The 22723-nt window shown below is 35.2% G+C and overlaps 1 protein-coding gene across 2 annotated transcripts in view; it reads left to right on the top strand.

The window, feature by feature from the left end:
* Positions 1 to 22723, top strand: part of LOC111513686 (uncharacterized) — a 436986-nt gene that overhangs the window by 206853 nt on the left and 207410 nt on the right. Inside the window, exon 1 of one of the 2 annotated variants that reach the window (XM_074178546.1) lies at positions 5262 to 5300. The exons of the other annotated variant lie outside the window; for it this stretch is intronic. The gene's annotated coding sequence lies outside the window, so the exon portion shown is untranslated. Of the gene's footprint in view, positions 1 to 5261; positions 5301 to 22723 lie in introns of those variants that run through there. 2 annotated transcript variants of the gene reach the window in all.

Genomic DNA, 22723 nt, shown 5'->3' on the forward strand with positions numbered 1-22723 from the left:
TCTCTTGATATAAATTGCTTCCTGCTCCTGCATTTTCCCCGGTTTGTATAAAATATACCATCGTATCCCATTTTTCATACTTCATTGCGAATGTGTTTGAAAATTGAACAAAAACCACTGATTGAAGAGCGTATTTACTGTTTAATTCAAAATTTGACAGCTACTAGTGAAGATTTGAATTCTTTTTTATCGCCGCAGCTTCCAAAGCACACTTGATCAAAGTGTGCGTTTCAAAGTCTACATGAAAAAAAACCTAATCTGTATTTCAAAGATTACCCTAGCAAAACATCAAGTGTTTTTTGACTTTTTTGAAATATGCAGAAATATACAGGGTTTCTCAATAAAAAAATGTTTTCTATCAATAACTATTGATATCTCATTAGAGTTTTCCACACTTTTGAATTCTACGTGAAAAAGTGCTTCGGAAATGTTTTCATAGAAACAATAAATTTTTGACAGGAAAACATGCTGTAACTCGGAAACGATGATATAATCGATATGCGGTTTCCACCATTCCACTGACTCTCAGATACACCCATCACTTTTTTATCTATCAACTTTGAATAGAGGAGTTTCCCTTTAAAAGTGTACAATTTGGCCCAATCTGTACAATAACAATATAATAACCAATTATGCTATGAATTCAATGCCGCTTTTTAAGAAAGGGGTGGTTTATTCAGCGTTGCATGGAAATATAATCATATCAATGACAACTCGAATTCAATTTTGAGAAACAGTATTTTATTATGTTGTGAGAAAAAGTTTTTCGGTAGATTCATTTCACTCCAGAAAATATTTTCCATTTCAATAACATTATAAAATTCCAGAAGAAGTTCAGTTAAGATAAAAGTAGTAGCTACTAATAATCGAATTAGAACAAAATAGTATCACTCAAATTCAATCATGTTCCCTTCCATACACATGGAACCTGAGTTGGCATTATACGTTTGAGGTAATCTTTTTCAACACCATTCAGTTAGAAACTAGTTCCTTTTACACACCTTCCCGTCAGGAGACTCTCCAGCGGGCATGAAATCATGGAACTTGGCTTTTGCGTCAATGGTGACGTGCAGTGCTTCCAGATGCAGACGTATTTGATCCGATACCTGGTGACAACCGTTAAAGGGTCTCAAGAATCTGGAGAGACGGCAACGTCAACGACTTGATTCCCAGCGAAATATAAGACCACATCAAAGTGTCACATTTATTAGTTCAAAGGAAATATTATTTTTTTAGTCGACTCAGATGAAGTCCCATCAATGTATCATTATCAAATGATAACATCATCATTATATTTCGAAATCATTTACGAATCATTTCTGATATTTAAAAAAAATATTAATGACAACGCGAGAAGCATATATGATTCAGAATTATCATTGATTCATACCTATAGAGAAAAAAGAAGTAAAATGTATGAGAGTGTTCCAATTAGATGTTAGTAAAGTGAAATTGGAATTGAAAATAATGTGATTGGAAAAATTTCATTCAGTCCATTATTCACGTTATAGACAAAACCCGTTCAATCGTGAGTAAAAAAAGAAGAAAATATTGAGGATCATTGTTGGATTAGCATGAAATTCTGAGTATGGAAAAAGAATTGAAAAATCTTCTCTGGTTCAGCAACACAAACACTCTGAAAAAATTACATTGCAAAAATTGTCAAAACTAAGAAGGAATTTTCCAACATAAATCGAAATAACACAATGTTTTCTCACTTTAGATAGTTATTGCACAATGTACATCGACAAATATTCTACATCAAACCCGAGTGCGAGAAAGAGGTTTTTGATATCATAAGATACTGTAATATCCACTAAAGTGATGAAAAAATTTTGACAGTATATTGCCAAACCATTATCTAATTATCACTTGTCAGTATTGCATGTTAAGTTTCCCAATTCTCTTAAAATAGGAAAATGCATCTCCGTTTTCTGGAGGATATGGAAACATATCAAATTGTGAAATATTCAACAAATGGTGTGCTAGAAAGTCCTTGATCCTCAATAGCTCTGAATCAGTATGTATGCAATTTTCCACGCGACCCATGAATATAATGAATGATAACGTGATTGGTTTGTATGAAACAACAAAATTTTTGTAATCATATTCGGATACAAATATGAGCTGGAAAGTGAATGTCAATTTCATTACGAAAAGAGGAAATAATACTACAACTTGAGATATTTTCAATTTTCGTTAAAAAACTGGATGACGTATACTGTTGATACTCTGGTTAAATTGTGTTCACAAATGACGGACTCCAGAATCATCGACATGTGAATTCAAGAATGAGACAATAAAAAGAAACTGTGAAATCGCCAAAACCATCTTCAGAAAAAAAAACTGTACCTGTTGATGAAAACTACAAACTTGCAATTATAAGAACATTACATTCGTTTTATCTCAAGAAAGAAATACCGACCCATGACAAAATAATGGGAGCCTTGAAAGAATACCAAAGTATGTCTTCAATGATAGAGAGAAAAAAATTGTGGAAAACTTGAAGGAAAAAACAAAACAGAAAATCACTCCTAATCGAAAATGATAAAATTATTCCCTGGAGGAGAAATTACCTAAGGATGATAAGATAAGAAATAGTTATTATCTGGACGAAACTTGGCTCAACGAAGGATATACCGTTCGACGGAAAGATGTGACAAAAGAAAAATATTATAAGTTCACGTCAAGTATTTTCAGAAGGCTGGTCTACCAATTTGAAGTCGCCTTTTGGTGAAGAAAAGCGACTGATTATCACCCTTAACCTATTAAAGACAAAATGTGAAAAACCAGAAGAGTACTTGATAAAAATAGCAGCGTAAACGTAAGCGAAACATAAGTGGAACCACCTATTGGTGTCACACCCAATAAAAACTTGTCAAGTTGACTTGGGTGTCACACCAATAGGTGGTTCCACTTATGTTCCACTTGCGTTTACGCAGCTATTTTTATCAAGTACTTTTCTGGTTTTTCACATTTTGTTTTCAATCGAGGACCGCCTCGATTGAAAACAAAATGTGCGGTTGGCACAAATGTGCCAACCGCACATTTGTGGTTCCAGTTGGAAGACCTGGAATTCCCAGGCTACATCTAACACGACCACGTAGGCAGCTATAGCTACCTGCGTGACTTCCGGGTCCAGGTTGGCTCCTGTTGTTGACTCCGTGCGTTTGTGTTGTTTCCTGCTTTCGGCAAACAAGTGTTGCCCATCTTCACACTTGGCTGCACCGCGCTGATGAGGCCAATAGCCAGAAACACGTGTCCGCGGTTTGCCCCCCTGTTTGGAGTGTTATATCCACGAATTTTTCATTTATGATTTATATCATGCACACTCGATAAAATCTCCATTTATATATATATATATATATATATATATATATATATATATATATATGCTAAACTGGTTTTCCGGGTATTTGATCCGTGTATGTGATATTATCTCTAATTTCACCGACGTTTCGACAAAATCTCATTTGTCATTATCTAGGTGTGCTAATGCGTGTTCAGAAGTTTTGTTGACCTTGCTCAACTCACTTCTTACTATACTGGTAAAACGGTATTCGTTACGTGTTCAGATATAGAGGGTCCATAAACACTCTACTACCTACTACTTAAATGTTGTTGAGTTTTACCTGAGTTCTTCTTCTTCTTGGTTGACCTCATCTCCCCGTTAAGGTATCGAATATGAAATCTGAAGTATTCACGGATAGGAATATGCTAAACTGGTTTTCCGGGAAACCAGTTTAACATATTCCTATCCGTGAAAACTTCAGATTTCATATATATATATATATATATATATATATATATATATATATATATATATATATATATATATATATATATATATATATCTACTTTTATAAAAAAATTGAAACTTCAATTTATTGGCCATCATAAGGTGAGAAATTCTAAAAACCAACATTTCGAATAATAACAGAAATGAATTTCAGAACAGTTCTGATGGAAGTACTGAGTAGCACTCGGCGAGTTATACAGAATATGTCATTAGACTTTTTCGACAGAAAGAAATCTCAGAGCAGTTCTAATGAGAGTTTTGAGTTGCATTCGGTGAGTTCGACAAAATATGTTGATCGAGTTTTTTAGAAAAATGTATTTTTGCAAAAAGTCGGCGCCAGCTTCAGATGAGTTATATCATGTATAATTCAATTTCATCTCGAGCATTCAATTGAATTCGTGTATATTTCGAGAAAAAGTTTTTCGAAAAAGTATTGTTCAATAGTCGATGTTACTCATCACCTAAATAAAAAAGTGCACATGAACATGAGACTGTATAGTTTTTGAGATACAGGGTGTTGAACATTTTCTAAAAATGTTTATTTTTCAATATATAAATTTTGTATCACGACACGAGAAAAGCTATAGTTCAATTAGTTTTTTGCTAAGACTCATTATAGAGAAATTCAATGTGACCCAAATAATTGATGAATGAATGATATCTTCGAAATCCAACTAATATCAAGCGTTAGCTCATTTTTGCCATAGGGTTTTTGTTTCAAAATTTTCCTCATTATATATGATTGAAATGAATCTGGACCCGAAATAAGATGTACTCACTTATACAGGGTGTTAGTGAATAAGTGCGACACACTTCAGGAGGTGATTCTGTATGAAAAAATTATGACAGTTTGCTCTCTATTTTGTCCGCGAATTCTTCGTATTTATAGATACTAGATGTTAGTTTTCTTTAAAACTGACTATCAATTTATTACTCTGAAACCGGCCGAAATATGCAAATGAAACTTGCTGGGCTTCAAGGGGTAGTTATTGCACATTTTCTTACATGCAATTGAGAATTTTGTGCATCAGCGGCGCGCGTAAGGGTATTGATTTCCATTTTTTTGAAGAAAAAATGGTACGTCAGATACGTACGTGAGATATTTCAAACTAACAATAATTTTTGAATTCTTCGTTCAATTTGTGACAAAAAATATCTCTTGCCTTTTTTCATATTGAGGGCCGTTTTTATGCAAAAAAACTTCTCAACTCGTATTTTTCATTTCTTCAATACACTATCAAAAACTTTCTAATTCAATTACATTAAACCAGAACAACAACAGAAAATAACAATAATAAATAAATAGGCGCATATGTACAACAAATTGTTCCATTCTCATTTAAACTCATTTATTTTATTATCACACTGTATGTATTTATATTGACACGAGTACCTTCGAGTATCGGGCGTGCGTGTGTGGTACCACGAAACGAGGAACTTATCGCCTCTCTAACCAGTGTCTAAAAATCTGCCGGCGCATCTATATGCTCAACTCACCAAGGTATGTCATAAAAAAGTACAATACAGTGAAATTATTTCTAATATATCAGTAACCTTATTATATACAGTCTGCTAAAACACCACTATTTTTTGGTCCAATCGAACCGGGATTATTATTGATAGTAATAGCATTGCTATTGTTATTTTTTTCAAGTCATACGTAAAACATTCGTACTTCTCTCGATTTAAATTCGTATTTCTCTTCAGATACGAACGCTCAACTCAGTTTCTGGCAATATTTCATTCACGTTTGGTTTTTTACCGGTGAATGTTTTGTTCAGGAAAAAAGTCGCTTTAATTCTCGATTCTCGCTGGTAGATGACTGAATAGATACTCATAGAATATTATCATAAATAATATAGTATATACTCTCTCGTTTTATACTATAATCTCTTAGTCGCACATATTAAAATAATATTGTGTTTACATTATTTATCTCTCATATGAGTTTAAATTATTCTCTTTGAAAATAAATACACTTTTCTCATACTTATTATATACCATCTCTATTGTGTAATAACTTCTATATAATTGAATAAATTGAAACTATTTTCTCATTATCATCGCTCATATATATGAAAAGACTCTGGTACCTCGTCATTGAACACAACCTTGAGTTTTTTTGCATCTCGTTCGAACTCGAACATTTGACTTCATTTTTTCTATTTCTCTACATTTTTTTTTGGTTCTTCGTAAACACATTGTGAATTTGTTATTTTCTCGGTCTTTGTTGATCTAAAATGGCGGATGCAAAGAAAATAAAACAATATATAAGTTGAAATTAGTAAATTGAAAAGTTTGAAAACCGTCGCTGTTAACGCACTTAATGATGAATCCGTTCACGTGAATTTTCAATGTAGATATAAACACATTGATACGATAAAAGATGCATTTCAGGAAATTCACAGTAATTTAACTGCTTCATTAGCCTCGACAGACAGTGATGATCTTGCCTCCCAACATGATATTCACAGTTTGTTTATGGACGAATTTTATGAAATCCAAACAATCTATACGCAGCTTTTTTCTACATTGAGTAATTCGCCAAATGTTTCTCCTGTCATTAGTAAAAATGTCAAATTACCCAAAATTGAATTGCAAACTTTCATAGACACCTATGATGTTTCCCTTATTCACAATAATAGTTCATCAACTCACATTGATAAACTTAATTATCTCATTTCTTCTTTGCAAAATGAACCTCTAGCTCTTGTAAAACGTACCCCTTTAACTGCTCAAAATTATTTAAATGCTTACAATAATTTGAAACAGAGATATGAAAATAAGCGTTTAATTGCAACCGCTCATTGGCAGGCTATAGTTTCAATGTAAAAAAATTACTTCTGAAAACTTTCACTCGTTAAGAAATGTATTGAATATTTTTCAAGAAAATTGTCATTGCTTGACAATTTAGGTTATGAAGTCATCAATTGGGACTTTCTTTTATATCACATGCTCATAGATCGCTTAGATCTAGACCGCGTTAGAATCAGTAAATTTCAATAGTTCTCCGACTTCAAGGTCTCTTTCAAAACCTAAATTCTCCACATTTAATAATGATAACAATTCAGAAAGTAAACTCGAATGCTCATCTTTCATTTCACATACTCAAAATAAATATCAGCTTTGCAAAGGAACACATTTGATTTATAATTGTCCTTCCTTTTTAGCTAAATCTCCCAAAGGAAGATATTCTCTGGTTAAATCTCAGAATTGGTGTTCCAATTGCCTAGGTTTTCGCCATAATTCACGTGTTTGTTCTTCTACCACTATGTGCAAGCAATGTTCTGGTAGACACCACACACTTTTGCATTTTGAAAATGTTTCTCAATCCCCAGTCATTTGTAATAATGATCAACCTTGTACCTCACATGATGTTTGCTTATCAGATAATCCTGATTCTTCTCAACCTCGTGTCGATCTCTTGTCTCATTGTAATTCCACTGTCCTTCTCTCTACTGCTATAATTGAAGTCAAAGGAAAACATGGAACATTTCATAAAGTTAGAGCTGTCCTAGACAGTGCAAGCCAGTCTAATTTTATCTCCTCAAAATGTGCTCACCGTTTAGGTTTATCTCTAGAAAAGATATCTGTCTCCATTTCTGGCATTGCTCAGAAAGATTCTTTTTCTCAACAAGGTGTAACTTGTTTAGTGAAACCTGTTAATAAAATCTCTCCTCATTTCAATCTCGATTTTATAGTCATTCCCAAGATATGTTCCAGTTTATCCGAACAATCTTTTCCTATTCATAAATTTTCTCAATTCTCGAAATTGCCATTGGCAGATTCTCAGTTCAACATATTTGCACCTGTAGATATACTTCTTGGTGCTGATATTTTTGGCTCACTTTTTACAGGTAAAACTATTTCCGTTGGTGTGGAAAAGCCCGTTGCCCTTGAAACCTGTTTTGGTTGGGAGATCATGGGTAAAGTTCCATCTGCATCTCATAGTAATCACACCTCCTCATTTTTTGCTGCCACCGATATTTCTCTAGAAACTTGTGTAACTCGTTTCTGGGAGTTAGAACAAGTCCCAGATGCTCTTTCCATTTCTCTCGAAGATGATTCTGTTGAAACTCATTTCAGGGAAACTTTTCAAATTTTGGAAAATGGTCGATTTCAGGTTCAACTTCCCTTTGAGTCGAACCTTCCAATGGTTCAAGAGATATTGCTCGCCGTAGGTTTCACTCCCTGGAACGTAAACTCATCAACAACCCTGATCTCAGGAAAGAAAATAATGTCTTCATGCAGGAATATTTAAATCATGGTCACATGTCTCTTATAAATTCTCATAATGTGTCTTCCTCTCACTCTTATTATATTCCTCACTTTTGTGTTTTGAGACCTGATAGTCTTAGCACTAAGCTACGAGTTGTGTTTGATGCTTCGACTAAAGATCTCAACTCTCAATCTCTCAATGATACACGTTTCCCTGGATCCAAATTGCAAAATGATCTTGTTGCAATTCTCCTTCGCTTTCATTTGCCTTCTATAGTTTTCACTGCGTACATCAAACAGATGTACCATCAAATTCTCATTCATCCCTCTCACACACCCTACCAGAAAATTCTCTGGCGATTTTCTGAAGAGGAACCTCTACAGGAATATGTTTTAAATACTGTCACCTATGGTGACAGAGTTCTTCATCAGTTAGCCCTCGATCATCAAGATACTCATCCTCTCGCCTCTTCTCTACTTCTCTACAACACTTATATTGATGATATAACTGGAGGGGCTAATAATATTGGTGACGCTCAAATTCTTCAAACTCAGTTAATTTCCTTACTAGCTAAAGGTCAATTTGAACTCCGTAAATGGGCCTGTAATGTTCCCGAACTTCTCTCTCATTTACCTTATGACCATCTTCTCATAAACCTCCTCTCTTTTGATAAAGATTCTGCCTCCGTTATCAAAATCCTTGGCCTCCAGTGGAACCCTATCTCTGATTCATTCGCTTATCATGTCACTCCTACCACACATACTTGTACAAAACGCAATATTCTTTCTTAATTGGCTCGCATCTTCGACCCTCTTGGTTTTTTAACTCCTCTCACTCTTCTTCTCAAGACCCTCTTGCAACAATTATGGATCTCTGGACTAGGATGGGATGAAACTTCTCCTAAGCATATTACTTCTGTCTGGAACAAAGTTCTTAGTGAACTCTCTCATATTTCTCAATTAAATATTCCTAGGAACATTGTATCAAAAAAGTCTCTCTCATGTACTGTGCATGCGTTTTGTGACGACTCTGAACGAGGATATGCCAGTGTTGTATATCTGCGTTGTGTTCAGGCCGATGCTTCTATATCTGTCCATTTTGTCGCAGGAAAGTCGCGAGTAGCCCCTGTAAAGAAGCTTTCTATCCCCCCTCTCGAACTTTGTGCAGCTTTGTTATTGAAGAAGCTCTTGAGTTATACTCTCAGGATTATTGAATCCCAAATTCAAGTTGAGAGTTTTGCTGCATGGACGGATTCTACCATTGTGCTTTCGTGGTTATATTCATCTCCTCATAGATGGTGCACTTTTGTTGCCAATAGAGTGGCTCAGATTCAGGAATTATCTACTTCTCACTGGCGACATGTCAGATCTCAGTATAACCCAGCAGATGTTGGTTCGCGTGGCTCGCTTCCGCACGATTTGCTTAGTAATAGGCTATGGTGGGCGGGACCGTACTGGTTGACTCTTCCTGAAAATTCTTGGCCTTCTGATATAGGTGCTAATCCCTCCGAGATTCCGGAAACGCAAGAAGAATCCCGGAAAACTGTTCTCATTACTACTTTAACCCCTCATTTTATTACTGTTCTTCTTACTAATTTTAGCTCCTTCCTCAAAATTCAAAGAATTCTCGCGTACATTCTTCGCTTTATTAATAACTCTCGGAATGTCTCTAAACAACACTCTGATTTTCTTCTCCCCTCTGAATTAGATTCAGCCCTTACTCATTTAATAAAGTTTGCGCAATATCAATCTTTCTCTAATGAAATTACTCTCTTGAAACAAAATAAATTTCTCCCTCTCAAAATGTTTCAAATATTTTAAGCTCAACCCTTCATCTCGTCAACCCATTATGGGCCTCCTCCCTCCTCAGCGCATTTCTCAAGCTAAACCCTTTGTCCATACCGGCGTTGATATGGCTGGTCCCCTTTATATCACGCTCAAACGAATGCGCGGAGCAAAAACTCACAAGGCCTACATTTGCATTTTTGTATGTATGGTCATGAAAGCAGTTCATATCGAACTGGTCTCTGATTTATCTTCGGAAGCTTTTCTTGCAGCTCTTCGCCGATTCATAGCTCGTCGAGGACATTGCAATCATCTTTACAGTGATTCTGGTTCGAATTTTATTGGCGCATCCACATATTTTAAGTCTATTGCTCAAACTGTTTCTCAAGAGAATGATTTACAGTTTCGTTTCAACTGTCCTAAAGCTCCCAATTTTGGAGGTCTTTGGGAGTCTCAAATCAAAGTTCTGAAAACTCACTTGTTTCGCGTTATAGGTTCTCAACTTCTCACCACTTACGAAGAAATGAATACTGTTTTAGTACAGATTGAGGCTGTATTAAATTCTTGCCCTTTATGCCCCATCAGCTCGGACGCCAATGATTTACAGGCTGTACTTCTGGACATTTTCTCACCCTTGAACCACTCAATTCTCCCCCGACTCTGATCTGAGACACGTGAAACTCTCGCACCTATCAAGGTGGCAACTACTCCAGCAAATGCATCAGTCATTCTGGAAAAGATGACATAATGAATATCTGCATACACTTATGCAGCGAAAGAAATGGACAGAGCCCTCTTCGTCCATTGACATGGGTACCATGGTCTTGGTTAAAAATGACTTAACTCCACCATTGAAGTGGAACTTAGGGAGAGTAACTCAAATTTACCCAGGGAGAGATGGAGTCACTCGCGTTGTAAGTATCAAAACAGCTAGCACAGAATTAAAGCGACCCGTCACTCAGGTTTGCCCGCTTCCAGATAATATCTAAAACAATATTTTTTTATTTTCTCAATTAGTTTTAACGTTATTTTTTACACTTAATAGTAGTAATGTCTCAGTTTTGCTTTCTCGTTATTTTTTTTATTTACAATATAATCTCGGTACATAAAACCAGTTTTATCTTCCTCTTGAAGATGATCACTTGGTGATCGAAACACGTGTCGAGGTGTAAAAATAACGATTTGGTGTTGGGGAAAAACTCCAGTAATATTCAGAGAAATGTTTGTCACAAATTGAACGAGTAATTCAGAAATGATTGTTAGTTTGAGCTCATTACCCAAATGCGCGCCAATGATGAAAATAAAATTCTTGATTGCATGTCAGAAAATGCGCAATAACTACCTCTCCAAATTTAATTTACATATCTTGATCGATTCTAGAACAATTAATAAATAGTCAGTTTTTAAGTAAAACTGTATATCGGAAAACTAAGTATTTGCGGATGAAAGTTATGTAGCAAAATATCATTATTTTTTCATACAGAATCACACTCTGGAGTTTATTTCACTAATTCACTAAATACCCTGTGTATGAATGTTTTGACAAATCAGATCCAAAAACGATGATGCCAAGACGTCTAGACTGATGAAAAAGTGGAAATTGTAGAAAAATCCCATGACTATGTATGAAGTGAATTTTCGAAAATTCGATCACTTGTTTTTTTGCTGTTGTTTTCATTAGATTCCTCATGACGAATATAATAATTGTAGGTATGTTATGTTATGTTGGGATTAAAAACAATTTATACACTTCCTTATGGAAAGGAATCAATATTGTTTTGATCGAAACCAAATTTTGGTTTGAAGGTTTTGCGACAAGACAAATACCATGTCATAGTTTTTTTGCTTATAGACAGTAGGAAATTAAAAAATGTTGATATATTCATAATAATATATTATTTGTATTATCAGATTATTATAATTATTAGTTTTCAATAATCACTACAATAGTGAAATCGATAAGGTCACAAAATATTTAAGGCTGATATCCCTATCTATAGTGTATTTCGTTTCCGAAATATCTACTTCCCTGACTGTACTACATACCGCTTTGTTTTTATGTGCTTCTTATGAAGGGTTTTCATAATGTCCGTTGGTTTCCTGCATTGTAAAAGCACCTTATTTCTCAGTTATTGTTCAGATCCTTTCCGTAATATATATAATATTATCGATTGGGGAAAGTATTTTATTTGTTACATAGTAACACCAAAGTAGGAGATTTGAGCCGGTTCTAAGCTTACTCCCACCACTATGACGTATTAATTGCTTTTTTTTGTTGTTTAGTGAAGTCAAGGTGATGTGACCTTGAAGTGTCTGGTGCATGTATCGTTAAGAATTTTTTTCCTGGTTCTAAGCCTCCCCCCACAACTATGACATATTAATTTATTTTTTGTTGTTTAGTGAAGTCAAGGCGATGTGACTCTTACAAATTGGTCTCGACTAGGTCGGACAGTGTACCATCGTACAACAATTAGGCAATTCCGATAAATGCTCCTTTCTCATTTATTTATTTTCTGAAATGAATTTTAGCAGCGCTGTCACCAGATGCAGATTTCTCCGCATCCAATTTTGAATATCAAGGCAGGTCCGAGAAAGCTGTAGGGTTCGTTCCGATCGCACGAAGGCCGGTCTTTTTGAAATCTGATCATTTGGTATACTTACTTATATTCTCTCTCATTGTGTGGTTCCAGAACTGAATTTTAATCTTAATTGAAATGTTTTCCACTCACTATTCTCTTCTCGATAGATTGACAAAAGGTCTCTTATTTGTTTGTATTCTCTTAACTTCATCTTACTCTACTAGGATGGTATTTTTCTCAGTCCAAGAGAAAATGAAAGTCCAAAGTTTCAAATATAAAGTATAATAAGTAGAATACGACTCTATGGACAAAATAATAAAAAAACAACGTGTAAAATCTTATATAAAAAAATGTTAAATTGCAATAAAACAAGAGAAAATAGAACAAATAATTCGCCGCAAATGATTACTGTGCTATTCACTATTTAATTCAAACTCTTAAACAACTATAAACATACCAACTCGGTACAAAATACTTTTAGTTTTACTTTCACTTCAGGAAGAGTGGTGTATAACTTCAAATTTTCACCATTTTTTTGTAATTGTACTCTAGTTCAACTATCAGCACTAGGAACCCCACAATATGTAACCTCTTTGTAAATAGGAAGAGGACTCAGATAAAATATTAAGTGAACTCCCTCGAAATATCAACTGTTTAGTAGAAAAAAATAACAAACACTTACATAACGCCTCTTTGGGTGGTTCGTGGTCGATCATAGGTTTCGTTGACCCGGTGTGTCTTCTACACCAACACTTTTAATTTAAACTCCCCTGTACCCCATACCGGCTTAAGATTTCCCTATCGTTTTTATAGTTAAATTTCGCCCCACGCACTTACAAACAAAATATCTCCCCCTTCTAGGCCACCTCCCTCAGCCTCGAAGGTGAGGGAGGATGAGAGCCCCGATCTCGTCACAACGAGGTCCGGTGACCGACTTTTTGGTTCCGTCTCTCGCAAGCAACTCCCCCAAGCCCTCTCGTCAGCTACGCTATCCACAATAACCTCATCTCAGCGGTTTTTCAACCTTCCCAAGCGTATTATCTTCGGCAGGATGCAATATATTCATTTTTTTAGTCTAATTCAATGTTTACATGACCACAACGATGTTCGAAGGTCCGACAGTCATAAAGTCATTCAGCGCTTTTTCAGCTTGAAAAATATCGACACCGAAGAACGGGTGATCGACCTCGATCTCAATGAATAAAATACTATCGCAATGGCCGTTATTACATGACCTTGAAGTGTCTGGAGCATGAATCGTTCAGATTTTTTTTTCATATGAGATTTTGTGTGTGTGTGTGTGCGTGTGTGTGTGTGTGTGTGAGAATGCACGGTACAGGGTTTCATCATGTACTTGTCTCTGTACAAGCATACGTCTGCATACTTCAAAGATCCTCCAAGTAATGAATGTTCCATCGGTGTGAGACCACCAAGTTAGTAGTGGTGTGACATCATAGCAGCAACCGTTCAACGGTAGGAGAGCGAGATGTGCACTTCACAGCGTGTGGTTGAGTAATGCGTATTCATTGATGTGCCCTCACCTCTCTCGATGCGGTGAAGGCTGTGACGTAACGCATCGCTCTACCCCAGCAGCAATCGTTCAACGGTAGGAGAGCTAGATGTGCACTCCACGGCGTGTGATTGAGTAATGCGTATTCATCGATGTGCCCTTACCTCCCTCGATGTGGCGATGGCTATGACGTAACGCATGGCTCTACCCTCGCTCTCGAGGGTGACGCGCAGGCGGCGAGGACTGTGGTATTTAAGAAGCGGGCGAGTATTGGTTATGTCAGTTTCCATTGAGTGAGTTAGTGAGAACATATAGAAAATGTATTCTTGTGACTGTGGTAAATCTTTTACTCGTAGTGATAACCTTCGTCGTCATCAGCTCCAGAGTTGCCAAGTAGGTCTATCAGTGGAACAAAGGAGATTAGATGAGGCTGCAACACCAATGTACACATGTAATTGTTGTAATGTGATGATACCATTGACTCAAGTGAATTCTCACAATAGAAGTCTGCAACATAAGAATAATGCATGTGTATAAATCAGTTTTGGTGTTCAAACTATGAAGAGTGGCTTCAAGCGTCGGATTGCTACATACAGGGTGCAGAGTCCCATTGTTTCCACCGATTACATGTTATTCTTTAATGAAATCAGGCGGAAAGTTATAGAATTATTGGAATCAGCTATCAGGGTTCACGAAATCATCAAAGTGAATATGGAAGTATTTGGGAGTTATATTCTGCAAACACAAGACCTGAAGAAAACCAAATCATTTAACTCTCAGAATAGAACAGTTGACCAATCTACTGATTTGAATTCCTCATTTGATGGATTTCGAAATGGAATTATCGCTCAAACTACAGAATTCAAGGAACCTGATTCAGGTAAGAACTTCTACTAAGCTTTAATTGGATGTATCAGTAATTTTGATTTGTATTTAAGGTTGGACTTGTGAAAAAATCATGTTTCTGGAGGTGAACATTATTAAATACAGCCCGCTCAGTGGATGTTCATATGTGAATGTATCGAGCGTAGGAAGGCCGTGATTGATATACGTAATGAAGATCAGCATTGTTTTGCATGGGCTATCACTTCACCACTACATTCTGCAATCGATAGAACGTCAGAAGTTTCATTATATCCAAATTTCAATACTGTCATAGATGTAACAGGTATGAATTTTTCGGTAAATTTTAAGGATATTGTGAAATTTGAGGACAAGAATGATATTTCAGTTAATGTATACGGTTTAGAAAGTGAATTTGAGAAGGGTAAAATAATGTATGAAATAATTGGACCATTACGTTACTCTCAGAGAAGGCTTAGGAGAGATGTCAATTTGTTACTTATCACAGATGATTTCGGTAATAGTCATTATTGTTGGATCAAAGATCTTTCAAAATTAGTTTCAAGCCAATTATCGGCTCATGAACATAAGAAATATTTTTGTGATGGATGTTCATTATATTTTTCCAATGAGCAATTACTATTACGTCATGGGATGAATGATTGTAATTTGAGTACTACAACACCATCAACCAATTTCAAAATCAATAAATATGGGAAAATGGTGTCTGAAAATATACTAACATTTGAAAACTTTGAAAAACAAATGAAGGTACCATTTGTAGTGTATGCCGATTTTGAATCAGTACTCAAGCCGATTCAAACCACTAAGCCAAATCCTGAATACTCGTACTCGATCAAGACATTCGAACATGAGCCTTATTCATTTGCTTATTTGATTGAATGTTCATACAATGATGATTTGTCAAAATTTGTATTCGTATATGAATGTGGATGCAGCCCAGAAATTCTTCAGCAGAATTGGAGATGATTTAAAAAATATTTATGAAAATCATCTCAGGTTTCTTATTCCTATGGATGCACAAACTCCTGAGGAAGAGGAACTGTTTGCTTATGCCACAAATTATGGCATTCGTTCTATTCAATGACGGCGAAGTTAAAGTGAGGGATCATTGTCATCTCACAGGAAAAAAAAAGGTACCCAGCTGCTCATTCATCATGTAATTTGAATTTTAAATTACCAAATTTCATTCCTATTATTCTTCACAATCTGAGTGGATATAATTGTCACTTATTCATAAAGGAATTGTATAAAAACAAAAATAAAGTGGATTTCATCCCACAAACTAATGAGAAATATATATCTTTCACAAAACATCTCTATACACACTCCTATACGGATAAAGATGGCAGGGTGAAGAAGAATCATTTGAAAATGAGATTCATTGATAGTTTCAGATTCAAGCCTAGTTCTTTGGAGAATTTAGGAGCAAATTCAACATCTGATCAGTGTATCGAGATGCGCAAACATTTCCCACAAATTGAAAATTTCAATTTAATGAGGAAGAAAGGTGTATTTCCCTATAATTTTGTTGATGACATCGACAAACTGAATCATCCAAGACTTCCAACCAAAAATCAATTTTACGATAAACTCAATTGTGAACATATATCAGATAATGATATTGGGAGAGCTCAACTCGTTTGGGATTCGTTCGAATGTCAGAATTTGGGTGAATACTCTGATTTATATTCAAAGTCAGATATGTTACTATTATGTGACATTTTTCAAAACTTCAGAAATATATCTGTTGATAAATATAAAGAATCCGGCACAATACTTCACCGCACCCGGATTATCGTGAAATGCCATGTTGAAATATACTAATATTGAATTGGTATTACTAACTGACATTGATATGGTTCACTTTTTTCAAAAAGGTATTCGTGTTAGAATCAGTCAATTTGGATGCAACAAATCTATATGGTTACAGCATGTCACAACCATTACCAACAGGTGAATTTTCATGGTTAACACCTCATAAAATCCTCAATCTTGATATAATGAGTGTGGATGTTGATAGTCCTCATGGATATATATTGGAAGTGGATATACATTATCCCCAAGAACTTCACGATAAACATTTCGATTTTCCATGCTTAGTTGAACGTTTGATACCTCTATATGCAAAATCGAAAGTTCCCAAATTAATTCCAAATTCAAACGATAAAAGAAAATATATTGTTCACTATAGAAACTTACAGCAAGCTGTCAATCATGGTTTGATAGTTATGAACACACATAGAGTATTGAGGTTTGAGCAATCATGTTGGATGAAGCCCTATATAGATTTGAATACTGAAATGCGTATTCAGTCTAATAACCAATCTGAAAAAGATTTCTATAAACTAATGAATAATGCAGTCTATGGAAAAACAACGGAAAATGTAGACGATAGAATTGATGTTAGAATCATTACACATTGGGAAAATATAAAAAGAACTATAGGTGCTAGTTGTCTCATATCGCGACCAATTTTGAAAAATGCTCCATTTTTACAGAAAATTTTGTTGCCATTCATTCAATTGGCTAGAGTAAAAGTTCATTATGATGAACCACTGTATTTGGAATTTTCCATTCTGGAATTATCCAAAACAGTTATGTATAATTTTTTCTATGGATGTATCAAACAACAGTTTGGAGAAGATGAGTCCTTACTCTACACTGATACCGACTCCCTTATTCTCAAAGTAAATACAGACAATTTCTATAAATTTATCAAAAATAATATGAATAAGTTCGATACATCTAATTAACAAATAGGAAACCAATTCAATATTCCAGTGACAAAGTCAGTTCTGAGTAATTTCAAGGATAAATTCCCAAATGATCCAATAATCAGCTTTTACGGTACAGGTGCTAAAGCGTATTATGTGAAATCTGTTGATGTTGAACTGAAAAAGGCCAAAGGCATCAAACGATCTGTTATAAAGAATGAATTGACATGTGAAGACTACGAAAAAATCATCGAATAGGGAGGTATGATATTCAGGAAGATGAACTCATTCAGAAGCGTATTGCATGATATTTACACTGAATTGAAAAATAAAGTTGCATTATCATATCACGTCGACAAAAGATTCATCATTCCGAATACCACTCGAACTCTTCCATGGGGTCATAGCGATATAGAGTTTTATCGAAATGATCCTAATGACAACATTCGTTGGGTGTCTGAAATCGTTCATTCTTTTTCTCAAGAGAGCGCCTTAGACAAACTAATTAATTTGTTGACTGTTGAGATGAATAACTGAATTATCATTCGAAGTGTTGTTGGTTTTTTCTTCAAACCGGAACATTCATTATTTGTGATTATTTCATTGTCATTTTTTCACATTGAAGTATTACTTTTGCCAAGTTACTTTGATGAATATAAAAAAATGATGAAAATGTTATTTATTTTACTTCTATTTTAGTAGTTGTTTACAGCTGATTCTCGGCCTCCCCCCACCACTATGACGTAATAATTGCTTTTTTTATTGGTTGTTGTTTGGTGAAGTCAAGGTGATGTGACCTTGAAGGATGTGGTGTATGGATCGTTCAGAAATTTTTTCCCGGTTCTAATCCTCCCCCCACCAATATAACTTGTTATTTGCTTTTTTTTGTTGTGCAGTGAAGTCAAGGCGTTGTGACCTTGAAGTGTCTGGTGCATGGATCGTTCAGATTTTTTTTTCATATGAGATTTTGTGTGTGTATGTGTGTGTGTGTGTGTGTGTGTGTGTGTGTGTGTGTGTGTGGAAGAATGCACGGTACAGAGTTTCATCATGTGCTTGTTTGTCTATGTACAAACATACGTCTGCATACTTCGAAGATCCTCCAAGTAATAAATGCTCCATCGGTGTGAAGGCCCCAAGTTAGTAGTGGAGTGACGTCACAGCAATAACCGTTCAACGGCTAGAGAGCGACATGTTCACTCCACGACGTGTGGCAGAGTAATGCGTATTCATCGGTCTGCCCTCACCTCTCCCGAAGCGATGAAGGTTGTGACGTGACGCATTGCTCTAGCCCCGCTATCGATGGTGACATCACGGCAGCCGAGGACCGTCTGCCTAACGTCTACCCTCTCCGAGACCGCAACGACCACTTCTTGCTCGTACCGGCAACTGTTGTCGCATCAAGTTGGGAGATGGGCTTGGCTGTGACGTCAGGCATCTCTAGTGGATAGCAACTAGCAATGTGAACCTTTCACGGTTTCATGGTGGGGGTGACTCGCACTGTTTAATATAAAAGAAATGCCTGGCACACTATGAAATCAGTAGACGAATATATCTGCAGCAGTTAGCAATTGGTAGAGTGTTATTCAGTTCGTAATAGAAGGAAGACGGTGAGTGTATTTGTCTGTTGGAAATTGTTTATATTTTCATATATATTTTCATCATGTCCGTTTCAAAAGTAGACTTGAATAAAATTAATAATTTGATTGTACAGGAGGTTGAAATACTAGAGCAAAAGGCCTTATCATCATTGCCAATTGATGAAGTGTTCATAATTAAAAATATGTCAACTTATTCTACACGATTTGGTAAATCAATTTTATCAACTTTGCAAGATGTGAGCAATGATAAATTATTTAAAACATGCCTACCAAAACGTATTTCGTTGCAATTCAGTGATGACGATATATCTTGTATCAACTCATCAGGTGGTAAATATACGATGATGTATTTAGGACAGAGCCAACAAAGTTTTGCTGGCATGAAAACGCGATCTCTAGTCAAACTCAATATGATTGAATAATAGTAATAATTTATAGTGAATTTCTTTAGGTCATAGCTTACGAAGTTTTTTGGTGTGAAAACGCTAACTTTAGTCAAATTCAATATGATTGAATAATAATTGTAATTATAATGAATTTCTTATTGTTTTATAATATTCATATATTAGATGATAATAATTATATGGAAATATAAACATTACTAACTTAGTTGAATACACTCACTTTGTAACTACAAGTAAAATGGGAATGTGAGTATTATATCACTGAAAAATTGGAGGTTGCTTATTGTTTTTTTTTATTCGATTTCAGTTCCACCATTTAAAGATGTGGATGCAGTACGCAAGTCAAGATTGGGTCGATGTTGTAGATCTCAAATCATCGGTTCAACATTTGTCGTCTAAATTGAAGGTGTTGGGTGATGGAGCCGAACATGCAAGCAATTATGATATGAGTGTATGCTATGATGAAAAACAAATCGAATTATGCCTTCATGATGCTGAGAACTATTGGAGTGGTGCAGAAGTTTGTAACAAATTTTTGGATAATGAATTGGAATTGTGGCAACTTTGTGAGGTTATGATTGAACTGAACCTAAGAAGATTCCTGTATAGCCTCCAACCATACTTGCCAGAATGGATTATTCATCACTTTGAATTGAATGATGAAAATCGAGAGGAAATTGAAGATGGTCGCGAAAATGATGATTATGAGGAAGAAGTTATTTTAGATAGTCTGTATGTTCCTGTAAATCATAAATAATGTCAAATAAAAAACTTTGTATTATTTTCATGTTTTATTTATTTAAATCTCATGAAATACAATAGAAAATGATTACAAAACAATAAATATGATATAAAATACAATACATGATATAAGTCAGTTACAAATAAAAAAAAAAGATCATAAAACAGTACATGATAGAGTGAAAAAAAAAGTGTCAATATCTGCTATGAACTGAACCATCCAATGCATTGTATGTTAAAACTGTATCATGCAAAATTAATGCATATACTTTAGTGTTGTCTGGAAACTTGGTCTTCCTCGTCTCAAACTCAATCTTTATATCAATAGTTGATGATTTTGTTGCATTCGGTTGATGAGAACAATCGATGACGAATAGTGGATTCTCTCTAAATTGTCCAATGTCCATCAGAGGTTCACTCATATCTTTATCATAATAACTTCGCTGGAAACTCTCAAAAGCATAATAAGCAGGAGCATCAAGTTTTTTATCGAAATTCAAATTCCAACGCTCATATGGATAAACTTCAGAATTCAAGTATACTCGAATACTATTGATATCAGCAGTTGTGAATTTTGTAATATCCTGTGTTCTATCTTCAGATGTGGTAGTACTTTGGAATGCGATGATGACAAAACGAGGAGTTTCCAATGCGTTAGTTGTTTTGATGGCCCATATGTCTGAAGAAGTCCCACGTAATGATGGTAGTTCATAGAGGTCCCACATACGATACGCCAACTTGATTTTGGCATTCAGACCGCTTTTGTTTATTCTACTCAAAAGTTTGAGCTTGTGTTTATCATCTGGTACAATATGTCTTATTTTCCATTCGATTACATTTATTTCCAAATCAGCATCAACCTCACCTATATATGAGTTTTTGAATGATCGAGCGATAATCAAAATCAATTCCTGTTTGGCAGTCAAGATACTTTTGTTGTAATCTTCAGCAAAACCCATCAAATATTTCAGTGGTAGTTTTCCACTAAAAACATGACTGTTTGTATCCAAGATATCTTGCTTCAATTGTGAAAGTCCCCAACCAGATGTCAATAATGTGTTAGCATGAGATTGTCCAAATGATATCATGGTTTTCATTGTAGATGTTATCCCAGGTTTTCTAACAACAGCCACTTGTTCACCACCCATTTCATACAGAATTTCGTCAAAGAGAAATGCAATTGCATTATTCGAGAGATAGCATGTTTTCGCTACATCTTTGGGGGTGCATTTACCTTCTATGTAAATGAAGCTCTCGGCAATATCTAGTATAACATCTTGATTATTGATTGCAATTCTGATTTCATCCGAATTCCTGAATAGCGGTGATCCATAGGGCTTATATGTGTGCTCATGTAAACTTATGAGGGAATGATCGAGCACTGGTTCATTGAATATATTCAACTTTTCATTGTTTGTTTCGAGCACCATTGTTATTTTCTCACTTTCAATCCAATCGATTTCAAAAATTTAAGATCACTCACAGACAGAGCATTATGTGCTAACTGTTTAGCATACACTTGTGGAATGAGCTTCTTTTTATGCACACCTTTCTTTTTGATAGTGCAACTCGTTTGGGATTGTTCAATGCGATTTTGTCTATTATAAATGAAACCCATAACAGCAGTTATTCGATTTTCTTCAATTCCAAAATAATGAAAATCTCTTCTTCACTTCCAAAATCGATAAGGTAATTTTTTTCATCCAAAATACGCACTATAATGTTGTGAATCAATTGACGACCTTCTGGACTGACAGGCATATATATTATACTGTGTGGTTCTTTAGTAAGATCGTAGCCAGGTTCAACATCAATATCGAATTAGAAAAGAATGTGGGATTCTTCACCATTTATATATGAACCAGGTATTAGATTGCAATCTAAGCGGATAAGTCTCACAGTTGTAATGTTTATTGGTAATGATGATTCATGTATCTGATTTGGTGGAAATATTTCATGAGCGAACCCCATCATTTCTGCTATTGAATTTGGATGTGTCAGATCAATTTCATATTTGGATCGCATTTCACATTTGAATGTATTATTATTGGCGTGTAGATAGAAAATATCATCTGCAACGACATCATTTGGTTTTTTATCATGAAACAATCTCTTCTATTTCATAAGCACCACATGGAATTTCAATTGTCAACTTTTGGGGTATCGATGAGTTGTCATTACTGATTCTAAAACTAACTAAGTTATTAGCTTCAGTTATATTATTGATTGTATTGCATCCATAGAATCCCAAAAGTCCTAATCCATAACGACTGTTCCTATCCAATTCAATTGGTGGAAAAAAATCCGCACTCAAGACACTTGTCCCGACAGCTTGTAGCTCGAACTTTCGTGACATGACTGATGAATATTTTGAAACACATTTCAATTTATTATTGTACACAGCAACAGCACATTTGAGACAATTTACACTTTTTGGAAGGTGTTGTATTGTAATAAGTATCATTTTCATTGATACCAATATTCACATCCTCTATATTACAAATACAA

The sequence above is a fragment of the Leptinotarsa decemlineata genome, unplaced genomic scaffold, assembly GCF_025532065.1.
Source record: "Leptinotarsa decemlineata unplaced genomic scaffold, Ldec_3_MD MMD2_tig00004067_RagTag_RagTag, whole genome shotgun sequence".
In the NCBI taxonomy this organism is placed as follows: domain Eukaryota; kingdom Metazoa; phylum Arthropoda; class Insecta; order Coleoptera; family Chrysomelidae; genus Leptinotarsa; species Leptinotarsa decemlineata.